The sequence below is a fragment of the Arabidopsis lyrata genome (assembly GCF_000004255.2).
Source record: "Arabidopsis lyrata subsp. lyrata unplaced genomic scaffold ARALYscaffold_4, whole genome shotgun sequence".
NCBI classification, from domain to species: Eukaryota; Viridiplantae; Streptophyta; class Magnoliopsida; order Brassicales; family Brassicaceae; genus Arabidopsis; species Arabidopsis lyrata.
Genome location: NW_003302552.1, coordinates 18,563,068 through 18,573,466, shown reverse-complemented (window position 1 = coordinate 18,573,466; position 10,399 = coordinate 18,563,068). Strand labels below are relative to the sequence as shown.

The window sequence follows — 10,399 nt, the reverse complement described above, 5'->3', positions numbered from 1 at the left end:
TTAGAAGAAAAGATGATATCATCAAACAAATGATAAAAGTAGTCAAAAGGAACTGTACCAATTTAAAACAAAGAAATGGATTGAGAGCGTCATCTCGACACACTCGAATATCCCGGCCAACATGTATTTTTTTTTTCTTCATGGCTTTATTAAAATATCAATACCATTCCATATAAATTTTTATACACCTCACATCACAAAAAATTATTATATGCACTCGCATTTTTCTCCTTCTTTGTATAATTCTAATACAAGTAAAACATTCTTAAAATAATCAGACTTATTTTCACGTGATGTACAGTTTGCAGTAATCGAAAATGTTTTAGATGGGAGCATCTATCGAGGAGCAGAAGCTATGATAAGTATTCATAATTTAACTCTACAAAATAACCAATATAGTAAAAATCAAATCTGGTTAGAGAGTGGACCTCGTGATCAACTCAACAGCATACAATTTGGTTTGGCGGTAAGTTGTTACCAAACTTAAATAGCAAAATATGTACTTCATAGTTCATCCACATTCTTGCAATTTTACACAAGGAACTAAAAAAGACATTATATATATATATATATATATAAATATGCTTTCATAAAATAAATAATGTTAAAATCTCATATTGAAAGTTTAAAGGGACAACCACTACTATATAAGATACATGGGCCGATCTACTCATTGCGAATTAATTTTGAATTGAATGCCCAAAAAACTTAACTTACAAGCATATCTAATTATTACAAATACATACTCAATCAAATTTACTTTAAAACTATATAATAACTATTCAATAATACAAAAGGATAACTAATTTACGGTGGTTTAGTGTTTAGAAAACTCATCTTGAAATATCCAGGGACTAAAATTTGAGTATTCTCGTACAAGTGTTGAATACTCTTTTATAAAAATAAAATATCTCAAGTGTTTTCATGAATTTAAAAATAAATTCCACATACTCAGATCCCTCTGTCAGAAAAATATTAATGCTCAGATCCCTCTCTTATAAAAATAAATAAATATACACACATAAAGATTAATGCTTTTTCAAACAAACATGTTAATATTTTAATACTTATAATCAAATATCTCAAATGTTTTCATGAATTTAATATAGGTGCATCCAAGATTATATGGCGGACACTTTCACGCGGTTTACAATATATTGGACTGTGAGTAAATTTTCACAATTATGGTTCTCTATACATGGCAATTAATACAGTAGTTCATTTTCATTTTATTTTTAAGAACCACGACTATAAAATTGGAATCAGACCATTTATCCTTTCTTCTTGCATAATATATTTTACCTTTTTAATTCATTAGGCAGATGGCTATAAAAGAACTGGATGCTATAATACAAAATGTCCTGGCTTCATTATTGTTTCTCGAGTTCCCTCGATTGGAGCAACGTTTGATGATTCTTCTGTTTATGGTGGTAAAGAAACAGTTTTTACTAAACCGCAAGTTTTTCAGGTAATATTTTATCTACTTTATATATGTTCGATAATTTTTTTAACGAGAATACTAATTTCTATTTTTATAATATAGATAATAATTTTAATTTAGGCTTTGAAATACTCGAATCCATTCTCAATAGAATTTATTGAAGTTTTTAAGATTCCTTCAGTGTTTCTTCTTCAAATCACATCTGTACTTACAAATTTTATAAATTTTTTACGTTTTTATTTTATTATCTATTTTAATATTATTCAGGATGGTTTCAGTGGAAATTGGGTACTAAAATTAAATGACCAAGTTATTGGTTACTGGCCTAAAGAGTTATTTACTCACTTAAATAAAGGAGTTTCTTTGGTACGTTTTGGAGGAAATACATTTCCATCTCCGGAGGGAATTAGTCCTCCAATGGGAAATGGCCATTTTCCAGTTATCGACTTTCATAAAAGTTCACATTTTTCATTTGTCAAAGTTAAGAATTCGAACTATCAAAGCATCGATATTGAAGATAAGAAAACAAGACTTTATGCAGATTCTTACCAATGTTATAGACTAACGTATTGGGGTTATAGCAAGTTGAATGGGGTATCCTTCTCTTTTGGAGGACCAGGTGGAAATTGTGGTACTTAATGATTAATGAATCAAATATGTATCAACCAAAACTGTATCAAATTTGCAAGAGAAATAAAAATTGACCAAACTATATCCATGTTGTGCATGAGAAGTATTTTAAGTATTAAAAAAATGCATTTTAAGAAAGTTTTGTATTCACTACAAATTAGTTTTGAGTTAGATGCATTTTAAGAAAGGAGCGTTCATGATGATTGTGGTTCTATAGGACGAGTATAACGCTCATGTACTTTTTATTAGGAATGTGGTCTAACTTAATCCAAAAGCTAGCTCAAGATTTAAGGGTTGCCACATTCTATATATATTGCCCAAATATTTTAATCCCAAGAAATGTGGGACATTTTAATAGACCTCCTCGAGATGTGGGTGGGAAACGGTCTAACGGGAAACAGCCCAAGTCCAACATCTCGGAAATACAACAAGACATGTCACTTATATGGGCTACATGGGTGGAAAACCATTTTTGTGGGAAATTTGCTTGTTGGACCAACTGTGGGCTCTGATACCATATTAGAAATATGATCTAACTTAACCCAAAAACCAGCTCAAGAGTTAAGGTTGCGACATCCTATATATATTGCCCAAAAATCTTAATCGCAAGCAATATGGAACATTCTAATACCTTTCTCTATCACCACTCGCCTCACGCAATCTCTAACTCCTTTGTATGGACTCCCCTTGAGTCGAAGCCTCTGCTTCACCACGTCCATCAGGTTTTATCACGGCATCGCTAGCTACCGTCGCTACAATCCCCGAGACATCATAAGCTGTGTGGTTGTTGGTTGGGTCCAGGGCCGGCCCAAACTATTTGAGTGCCTAAAGCAAAAAAAAATTTGGCCCATTAAAAAAAGCTGTTATGAAAAAAAAATACAAGTTTTAACATGTATGGGATTCGAAACCGTGACATGTACAACAAAAGACTTCAATCTTACCACTAGACCACAGTAACATTTTAAAAATTAATGCCCCTAAAACTACTTATAATTATTTGATGCCTAAAGCCCTTGCTTCATGGGCTTTACCCATGGGCCGGCCCTGGTTGGGTCATACACACTTGAAGTCATGGCATGTTTGCAGAGCTCATAAACATAAAAGTACATTGCATGTGTTGGCCCTTCACCAAGGTCCAAGGTCTATGACCGTGACACCACCGTAAAGACCTGTGGGGCATTCACTCCGCAAAATTTTGACAAGAACTTCTCTGACTCCAATGGAACGGACCCTCATAGGACTTGAACCATTAGTTATGGTTTGCATGCGGGTTTGACTGTGTCCACAGAAACATGGCCATGTGTTCGACAGACCCTAAATTGGAACCGGCGATCATGAACTGCCAAAAATAGAGTCCATCGTGAGATGAGCCAGTCGAAATGTCAGGTTGGAGATCTAGCCGATCATTGGTGTCCGATCCATGGAAGTCGTGAACTGAAGCTTAAGTGTGAAAATTTTGGGGGTTGTAATATATAGTTCAAGTGATTATGTCTAGAATTTCAGATATCATTTGGCAGTACCATAAAAGTTGACGCTAATTCCTAATTGATAGTAGATAGGTCCAAGAGAGCAGAGTTTATAATAATCTGAATCCGATTTTTTTTTTTTTTTGCTCTAGAATAATATCAAGAGATTAAAATCTCTGAAAACTGCGATTCTATCAAGTAAATGGAAATATAAGGGATTTAGGACAACCACACCTTTTGCTTCCATATCCCTGATGGTCATAGAGAAGACACAACATCTGTCTAGAATAGGATTGCCTCTTAATTCACTGATTAAAAAAAAAAAAAGCACACAAACAAAAGGGCATGAAAAACTAATCCCCCTCACTAAGAGATGCATTTTAAACTATTACAAACTAGGCCCAAATTGGTTTTTACAACCAAACTTTTAATTGGGCCGAAGTTTGGGAAGAAAAAACGGTCTATAAAAAAAAAGAGATAGAGAGAGAGAATTAATTATAACGTACCAAGAAAAAGAAAACTAGTTCAAAACAAAATAAAAAAATTAGGGTTTATGGACGACGATGAACCGAAAACAGAAAACTTCTGTAGCGACGAAGATGGTTGACAATTTCTTACCTTCCGGTTCATCAGTTTTGTCACCTACTCTCGGAGCAGGATTTGCAGATCAAGCTGGAAAAGCCATACAAGGTAATTCAGTTACACGATTTAGTAAGATTGTTTGTTTTGATAATGTTTGATTACAGTCTTATTACTAATTTGTAAATTTGGGGTGTCAAAATCTGATTGCTGACTTAACCCAACTAACTAGTTTATCTTCTTCCTAAGTTTATCATTTTTCCTAGTTTAGAACGTGATTTTTTTTTTTTTTGCTAAACAGAACGTGATTTAATAAAACTAAAATCTTTCCAATTTCTCTTAATTACTTTCATTCTTGAAAACATCTCTATACTAATACAACAAGATTTTGAAAATAGAGAACTCTCTCGTCTTCCTCTCTCTGTTTCATGCTTCACATTTCTTAGTCCTTTTTTCATCTTCTTTTTTTTTGTTTTTCCAATACACATTTCTTAGTTCTTACAATGCTACTAATTCGTTATAATTGCTGTAATTTTTGAATATAAAACAAATTGATAAAAAATAAGCAAAACATAAGGATTATATGAGCAAAAATTAAGAAAAAATATAATTTTGAAAGGTTCAAAAAATGAAATTTTTGGTATTAAGAGAAAATATTACAAAAAGTTTTGACATTGTAAAAAGAAATTGTTTTTACTACACTTAGGTAATCAACTTTCCTTGTAGAAAAAATAGAAATATTAGAAATATGAAAGTAAAATAAAATTATTGATAGATTTATTTACATACTCACATATTTATTTCATATTTATAATCTCAACAACAAAAAGTCCTAACAATTAAATTCTTGTATTTGACGTTTCTGATAAGTTTTATAGGGTGTCGCATCACCATTATCATTTGTTTACCGTCCGAAATTGAATATTTTAACATTGTGTATTTATCTTCACACACATCCTAATATATAAAGTTTGATTTTCAAAGTTAATTCAGTTTTGTTAAATTAAAATTATCACAATAATTAAAAACTCGCACAACGGACGGGTCATAATATTATAGTTCATATATATGTCTGACATATTTTCTTACTAACATCTACTAATAATTCAAAACAAAATAAAAATTCTAAGGGTTTATGTACGACGGTGAACCAAAAACGGAAAACCTCTGTACGGGCAATTTCTCACCTTCCGGTTCATCAGTTCTGTCACCTACTCTCGGAGCAGGATTTGCAGATCAAGCTGGAAAAACCACACAATGTAATTCAATTTCACGATTTAGTCAGATTGTTTGTTTTGGTAACGTTAGATTCAATGATTGATTACAGTCTTATTACTAATTTGTAAATTTGGTGTGTCGAAATCTGATTGCTGACATAACCCAACTAGCTAGTTTATCTTCTTCCTAAGTTTATCATTTTTCCTAGTTTAGAACGTGATTTAATAAAACGAAACTCTTTCCAATTTCTCTTAATTACTTCCATTCTTGAAAGCATCTCTATACTAATACAACAAATTTTTGAAAATATCTCAACTCTCTCCTCTTCCTCTCAGTTTCATGCTTCACATTCCTTAGTCCTTTTTTCATCTTCTTTTCTGCTTTTCGGATACACATTTTTTAGTTCTTCTCCTTTTTGTCGTTCAAATGGATTCAATGACTCTTAATCATTCCTGGAGTCACTGATCAGAACATACTTTTGTTGTTTGGTTTGGTTGTGTTGGCTAAAGTATCTAGTTTAGTATAGGTTGTCTCTTCTTCTACATTTTCACCAGTATTATAGATTTCTATTATACTCTAGGATATCAGAGTTTACCTAGAGATGTGGAGTTGGCAATTTCGGATACAACAAGATTTTGAAAATAGAGAACTCTCTCGTCTTCCTCTCTCAGTTTCATGCTTCACATTTCTTAGTCCTTTTTTCATCTTCTTTTTTTGCTTTTCCAATACACATTTCTTAGTTCTTACAATGCTACTAATTCGTTATAATTGCTGTAAATTTTGAATATAAAACAAACTAATAAAAATTGATTAAAAATAAGCAAAGCATAAGGATTATATGAGCAAAAATTAAGAAAAAATAATATTTTGAAAGGTTCAAAAATGAAATTTTTAGTATTAAGAGAAAATATTACAAAAAGTTTGACACTGTAAAAGAAACTGTTTTTACTACACTTAGGTAATCAACTTTTCTTGGTAGAAAAAATAGAAATATTAGAAATATGAAAGTAAAATAAAATTATTGACAGATTTATTTACATACTCACATATTTATTTCATATTTATAATCTCAACAATTGATGTCAACAAAAAAGTTTTAACAATTAAATTCTTGTATTTGACGTTTCTGGTAAGTTTCATAGGGTGTCGCCATACTATTATCATATATTTTACTGTCCAAAATTGAATATTTTAGCATTGTGTATTTTTCTTCACACACATCTTAATATAAATTTTTGTTTTCAAAGTTAATTCAGTTTTTGTTAAATTAAAATTATCTCAAAAATCATAAACTCGCACAACGGACGGGTCCTAATGTAGTTCATATATATGTTTTACATATAATAACATCTACTAATATCTATATATATATATATACATAAAAGTACTAGAGAGAATTACCTGCTAGTGAGATTTGAGAATTGAGATATACTCAGATGAGTGTATAATATGGTCAGGATATGTAACTTTTGTTTGATTATGGGTTTGAAAATATGCAAATTAATAGACAGACCTTACTTCTACTAATATATATATACATGTTGTGAAATACATGTAGCAAATATATCCTGAAGTTGGGAAGTATTTACAAGAGAATGCCATTATGGTAACAAATTGATTTCGTTTCTAAATTTTCCTAAAACATCTCTACCAAACCTAAACATTAATATATTCTTTCACTTTTATATGATTTTATAGTAATTTATTCTGGATTTATATAAAATACATATAATTAATAAAATAATAGATTTTTCTGCATATAATGTGATTTAAATTTTTAAAAACGGACATATATTACTCAATCGATAAAGAAAAAATATGTGTACAATATCGCATATTGCTTAAAAATTGGACAATGGTTCAGAGTCACGCTATAAAAAGGTCCGAAATGATTCTGAATACAAAACGGGGTTATATGATGGGACGGATTTGAGTCGATATTAATACGTGACGATATACCACGGGTGAAACCTAAAATTAAAAATAAAAATATAGTTATATAATCTTAAATATTAAACAAACCAAACAATATTAACAAAAAAAATATAACTTAAAATTTAAAAATTTTAGTTTAAAAAATCGACCCGCAATATACCGCGGGGTAAATTTTTTTGATACAAAATAATATCAAATTATTATTATAGTTCATGATTATAAATACTTGCCAATATTAACACTATCATTTATACACCTACAAATCTTCTAAGTACACATATTTCAACTATATTAATTACTCCCTCCGTTTCAATTTAGTTGTCGTTTTAGGATTAAAATATTGTTTCATAATAGTTGTCGTTTTAGGTTTTCAATGCAAATGTTTGGTGAAAATTCATGTTTTGTCATTAATGTTTTAATGTTTTGACCAATAAAAAAATATAAAATATATTAATAAAAGATAAAACAAAAAATTTAATGATTTTCTTAATTTATGTGCAAAAACCTTAAACGACAACTAAAACGAAACGGAGAGAGTATAATATAAAATAATTAAATGAGATTTTTTTTATAATATCAATTTAAAAATACAATAAATTATAAATTATTATATAAAATACATAAAATACAATTTTGCCCACTGGTGTACCGCGGGTTAAATCCTAGTTGAGAATAATGTTGGATCCGTATTTGTAGGAATAAAAAATAACTGTTAATTAGAGGTTGACTTCACAGTTCACAAGTCGGGTTCGGGTGTATAAAAGAATCTTGTCAGGTCACACCTAACTCTTAGGGCATATTTATGAGTATATCTTTAAAGATAGATCTTATGATAATTATAATAGTATTATAATAAGGTAAGAGAGAGAAAAAGATAGAAAAAATATGATGATAGGTGGAGAGAGAGTGAGATATGAAAATATTTTTGGTTTTTTAAAAAATTGTTACTCACTTACCTTTCGCCACCTGGCGCAAGACCTTCGAAAGAACAGATCTTGTTCGAGACCTGTTCTATATGCCCTTGACCCATTTTTCATTAATTTCTATTTTTTTATTCATAAGATCATTGGTACATCTGTACCGATAAAGATGGTCTTATGATCGTCTCTTAGTCTTTTTTTTTTTTCACAGGCTTAATGGACCCTTTTGTCTAATTTTATGCCATATCTCACAAACCATCCAGTTCCATGTTTTTATAAACTAATTAAATATAATCTTTTAAAACCCTTTAAAATGAAGGACACAAAATAGGATCTCGGTGCAAAATTGCATGTGGACGTGTAGAAGCAGAAGGAAGATGGAAGTTAAGTGTAAAGAAGAAAGGAGTGGTGACGAGAAGCTTGTGAAGGATCGATGGCAAGTCTCTTTACACGTGGGGGGAATGACAAAGTTCTTCTTTTTTCAACTTCATCAAAGCTTACAATTTCCTCTCCTCAACAACTTTTTTTGTTTGGCTAGCAGAACTTTTTTTTACTAACTGGAAAATCTGAACTAAAGCCTATAGATTAATCTCATGAACTCACAACCGCCATTTAATTCAGCAACGAAATTTATCGGATGGTACGGTGTACCCGAATCAATAGTAGATATACAATTGGAAAACTAATATATTGTTTTTGTGATGCACCAAAAAACTTACGGTTTTAAATTTTATAACTATATATTATTATCACGTATTTTGGGAGCTTTGGCAAAAAAAAAATCACACATTTTTGGAACGATTGATGTAGAAAACGGCTCAACTAATTAACAACGCAATTGATCGCTTCACGGGGTCGGATATGTAACGTAAACCAAGCAAGGACCACTTTAAACATAACTAATATTCTCTCATACGGATCTACAAAATACATATAAAAGATATATATATATTTTTTTTTTCTGTATCGTTCTAATTTTATCAGATGTCCCCGAAGGGACATAAAAGATATATATATATATATATATATATATATATATATATATATAATTTTGGGTAAGAGAGGAGCAATGCCCCGTGATTCTCGTCGAACAAAAAACAGAAAAAGAAAGAAAGAAAGAGGTGTGTGTGATGATGTGGTCTACATCAAAGACAGCTGAGCAGTCACACGCCTTGTAATCGTAATTTATTCGTCTATCTACTACTCTCGCTCTTCCATTTTTTGCCTTTAGCATTAAATTCCATGCAAACCCTATACGGCTACACCTCATAATCTCATCAACCAATTTTAAAGATAAATATATTTATCTACCCATTAATCCATATATTATTTAATATTGTCATTCCTTACTTTCTAAATGCTAAAGAGTTTCTTAGAAGATTAAAAGATTGATATTAAAAATAAATTTTATAAACTTAATATTGGAATGCCAGAATTTATCTATATGACTACACATCAATAGAAATGAGAGAAGGATTCAAAAATATTTTAATTACAAAACTTCTTTTCTTGTATGGACAGTTCACTTAGATAAATTAATATTTTGTATAAATTTATTAATGTCATGTATTGATCCTTTAGAGCATCAACAGTGGTAGAGACTCTATAAAAAATATCATTTATTGTTTTAAATACAATTTAATTGTTATTTTAATTAAAAAGTAAAAAAAAATATCAAACCCAATCAAATATTGCGATGTGTGAAAGGAGTCTGTAGAGAGGTTATGTTCTCATTTGAGAATCGATTCTCTTTTTTTACTCTTCTTTTTTATTATTTTTCTTTTCAATATTATTGAAAGATTTGGTGAGAAATTTCTACTGTGGATACTCTTAAATCATTGAGGATCAAAATAAATTTGCAACAAAAAAAAACAGATGAAAAGAAAAGAAAGTTAAGTTAAAATTAATTACATTTAAATCGAAGGACTTAAGAAAAGATCTTCAATGACTTTGAACATTAATTGACAAAAGTCTTTTTTCAAGTTCAAATACTAATTCCGACAAAACTACTCTGATGTATATTAGTATAATTTTGTGGATTCGATTTAGTATTTAATTATTTTTCCTAGTAACTGCATCACGGTATTAAAATTAAAATTCTTCGTGTTTTGTTTTCTTCTATACGCAAATTACAGTTATACTAATTAATGTCATTCATAGGCTGTTGGTTCCGATACATGAATCTTATTTATATCGATCTTTGTAATCGA

The 10,399-nt window shown here is 30.1% G+C and overlaps 1 pseudogene; it reads left to right on the top strand.

Annotated features, from left to right (window-relative positions):
• Positions 1-2,188, top strand: part of LOC9317646 — a 2,502-nt pseudogene extending 314 nt beyond the window's left edge.
• Positions 2,189-10,399: the final 8,211 nt, after the last annotated feature.